This window comes from Fragaria vesca, linkage group LG4 (assembly GCF_000184155.1).
Source record: "Fragaria vesca subsp. vesca linkage group LG4, FraVesHawaii_1.0, whole genome shotgun sequence".
Taxonomy (NCBI): Eukaryota; Viridiplantae; Streptophyta; class Magnoliopsida; order Rosales; family Rosaceae; genus Fragaria; species Fragaria vesca.
In genome coordinates this window covers 12,989,702-12,994,380 of record NC_020494.1, presented here as the reverse complement: position 1 = coordinate 12,994,380, position 4,679 = coordinate 12,989,702, and positions in this window count along the sequence as shown.

The following is a 4,679-nucleotide window of genomic DNA, read 5'->3' as shown; positions in this document are numbered from 1 at the left end:
TTAGGTTGGTATCCCCCCTTATTTTGGTGGGTTTTGGAAGAGGGTTGGATTGCGATTTGTAGTAGGCTGAGCAATGAGGGTTGAACAGTGAAGAAGTAAACACGATTGAGTGAAATGGTTGATTGAGCGGGGTGACCGAAAGGGAGTGAGGAGATCGAAGCAAGTGAGTGTTGTGGGCGTCGTCATCGGAAAAACTATTACAGGCATCGAGTTTTCGCGGCGACTATTTCCAACAGCAGGCCTCAATTTCGTCTTCGTCTTTCTCTCCATCTGGTACTTATGTTTGTTTTGGTTTGTTCGGTTCTGCTTTTTCCAGTGAAGATTCTATGTTTTGCGTGTTTATTAGCTTGGTTGTTCAGTTTTTCTTGAAATTGGGATTAGTCGGGTGTTTTGTATGTTGACGTTTTACTTTAATTTGGTGCTTTATGTTTTAGCAAGTGAGAATTGTGGATTTCGATATTGGGTTTATGAGGAAATGTGGATGCAGTTGTTGTATCTGTTCGTTTCTGAATGTGTTCTTCAATGGAAATGTGGAAACTTTTTGCTATTTTCATTTTGTATACACATAAATAAATAAGCATGTAGAGTTGAAATGTTGTACTAATCCTTGTTGAAACCGAATTGTACTTCCATATGTTCTTACTTAGTCTCATCCTGACATTGCTTTGGGTTGGAATGTGCAGTCTTTTGACCGTGGGTATTATTTTCTGGTAAAATCTATCCAAGAGCTTAGAGAGAGAAATACGGCCTTGTTACTATTGGCATCAGTGGTCCAAGTGGTTCTGGTAAAACAAGGTAGGTGTTTAGTTTTCTCCAGACGAAAAGCATTTTACTGCTTCTGTTTGTTCAATTGTTAATTTTGTTATTATTTTTGATGTCCTCTGAAGCTTAGTAGAAAAGGCGCAACCTGTTATTGATTGTACTGTGGTGTCTATGGAGAACTACCATGATGGGAATCGATGAAGGGATCTTGGTTCTTGTGGTCCGAGCCTTGAGGTTTGCATCCATGTTTTGGCCTTTTCCTCCTGTTTCATATTACTCTGATGGTACTGAACCATGCTTCATGCCTGAATAATTTGGCTAGATATAAACAAATAGTAAGCAGTTTTTGAATTTTTTAACTGCTCAGCTATTATATTTGACTATATCTGAGTTTGAGGTAAGAAGCACTTTCGTAGATTGACTCTGATTCATACATCGTAATATTCCAGATGCTTGACAAATGGTTCTTTTGCGACTCTTCTGATCAGCTATGAGAAGTTATCAGTGCCACCTGATAGCCTGCCTCTTAGAACATGTTCAACTACTTTGCACGAGAGCTTCACTTCTCACTCTTTATAATTGAATGCTGAGGGGCACAATTAGAAAAGTATGAACACTCTTTAATGCTACTGGCGTGGTTATAGCTTTTACATTCATTTTGTAGAAGAAATGCAGTCAAGGATTAGAAGATAGACTTGAGCGGTGGCAATGTGGCATACAATCAATACGGTACTTTTAATACATTTGCCCCCAAAGTTCTACTAGAGCTGCCAATTTATCTGTCTGGATTTTGCAGGTACTATGGACATCTTTTAATGCAAGTAAATTGATCAATGGAATGCTTATTTTCCGACTGTTGTTTTCATAAAATATTGATCTCGATGGCATGCTTGTTGTCGAACAATTGTGTGAATACTCTTCTAATACTCTGCTAGCTCGAAGCATGTCTCATTTATTTACCCTATATGTGTTTTTTGATTCTTATACTTGCATTATCATCAGGGCACCACAGAATTACTGGTCAGCAATATGACTATCAAGGAAGCCACGATTGATGATCTCTGTCAAAATAGTATGATTTGCTGTGATTGTGGAAAGCTGGAAATTGTACCACATTTTCTATGAGATATGCTAAAGCTGGAGATTGTAATGCACTAGTCTTTACCCTCACACTGCCACGACTGATTTTCATGTTTATTTTAGTTAGTTCTGGTGTTGACTTTATATTACGCCCACGCTTTACTACAGGTCGATTTCAGAATGTACGTAAGAACATGAATCTTGTAATGAAATGGCATCACAGTGATTTTAAACTCATATTCAGTGCGTATATTACTGAAACCAAAAATTTTTACTTTCAAGAAGAAAAATATGGAATCAATAACAAAGCCCTTGTGTCATTTTTCACTGATACAATTATATGCTTGTAACTATATATGCTCGTACGGTTCATGATATTGCTTCTTAGCTATTGACCGTGCCAATTGATTTGGGAATTGAGCACACTTGTCTGTTATCTAGAACTGGAAGAACATACACCTAAAAGTTCTTAAATCTATCAGAACCATCTTCTTTGCACAGTTGCCCCCAAATTTGTACTCTCTGCATTGCATAACTTCTGTTAATAAAACTAATGATACATAACAAATGCTAAAAGTAATACAGGACCATTGCATGACTATCTCAAAACCTAAATACCAGAATTATGAACAGATGAACCAACTATAGAGAGGAAGCAAAATTTTCACAAATCTTGTGAAATAAGATGTGATCGGAATAGTGAAATACGGTTATGGTTGAAAAATCACGTATTTCGGGTAAAGTTTGGGTGTCGATAAAAACGGTCAACCATTTTTACGTTTAATCTTCCCTATGGGAGCCCTATCTTCGGGAGGTAAACGTTTCTAAATTTTTACATGTGTGGTTACATCTCATCTATGTGAGAGTTTAACGTGTGGAAGAATCGATCAAACTAGGTCACAGAGAGGTAGGTAAGAGCGTTTCCATGTGATAAGTGACGATGGATAATGGTTGACCGCTTCGATCGAGTCCCGAACGTTGCCGAATCTAGTTGAATTTTATACCATAGCCCTGTTTTACTATTACGATCATATCTGACGGACAAATTTTAATTTTGTGAATTTTTAGTCATTGGAATCACAACGTGCATACTAATGTGGTATAACTTGTTTAGTATCTTATATAACTTTGTGAACCAACTATAGAGAGGAAGCAAAATTTTTAAAAATCTTGAGAAATAAGATGTGATCGGAATAGTGAAATACGGCTATGGTTGAAAAATCACATATTTCGGGTAAAGTTTGGGTGTCAAGAAAAGCGGTCAACCCTTTTTACTCTTAATCTTCCCTATCGGAGCCCTATTTTCGGGAGGTAAACGTTTCTAATTTTTACATGTGTGGTTACGTCTCATCTATGTGAGAGTGTGGAAGAATCGATCAAATTAGGTCACAGAGAGGTAGGTAAGAACGTTTCCATATGATAAGTGACGATAGATAAGGGTTGACCGCTTCGATCGAGTCTCAAACGTTGCCGAATCCAGTTGAATTTTATTCCATAGCCTTGTTTTACTATAACGATCATATCAGACGGACTAATTTTAATTTTGTGAATTTTAGTCATTGGAATCACAACGTGCATACTAATGTGGTATAACTTGTTTAGTAGGTTATACAACTTTATAAACCAACTATAGAGAGGAAGAAAAATTTTCAAAAATCTTGTGAAATAAGATGTGATCGGAATAGTGAAATACAACTATTGTTGAAAAATCACGTATTTCGGGTAAAGTTTGTGTTCCGATAAAAGCGGTCAACCTTTGTATCCTTAATCTTCCCTATGAGGAGCCCTATCTTCGAGAGGTAAACGTCTCCAAATTTTTATATGTGCAGTTATGTCTCATCTATATGAGAGTTTAACATGTGGAAGAATCGACCAAACTAGGTAACAGAGAGGTATGTAAGAGCGTTTCCGTGTGATAAGTGATGATGGTTTAGGGTTGACCGCTTCGATCGAGCCCCAAATGTTGCCGATTCTAGTTGAATTTTATACCATAGCCATGTTTTACTATAACAATCATATCAGACGGACGAATTTTCATTTTGTGAATTTTAGTTATTGGAATCATAACATGCATACTAACGTGGTATAACTTGTTTAGTAGATTATACAACTTTATGAACCAACTACACATAGAAAACAAAATTTTCAAAAATCTCATGAAAATAAGATGTAATCTAAACAGCGAAATAAGTTATGGTTGTAAAATCACGTATTTTGGGTAACATAGTGAAATACGATATTGGTATATAATTCACATATTTTCGTTAATATTCGGGTCAAGCAAATCTGCTACCAGTGTTAGCTCTTGTTCTTTGAGTAGTCTTTTAACTTACCAGAAGTGTTTATATTGCTCCAGAAACCCTGCTGTCATTGTTGTTCTTGTTCTTTTTTGGGTAGTCTTAGCTCATTACAAGTATACGTCAGTTATCTAAGCTTTTATTTCATGCACATTCATTGAGAAATTTCTATCAACTGCTATAAAGCAAATATCCCTATTAACCTTGTTAACTTCATTCCTACCGTTAATATAATGGTCTTTCTGGTGTTGAGAAATTTCAATTTTTTTCCGTCAATTTACAAACGGAAGCAACTCCCACAATTTACATGATTTCTACAAGGAACTCACCCACAATTTTGATTTCACACCAGGTTTTTTTTTTTGGCATGCTTCCTAAAATAATGTATTTTTCAAATACAATGGGTCACCGTCTCTATTCTATGATCAGTTGACGCTCTTTCCATTTGATGCAAGTGACTCATCAACATCAATGTCCATTTCAAATGCATTGACAATTATTTACAACCTCAGCTGGTGAGCTTTGCTCAGGTCTATTTGC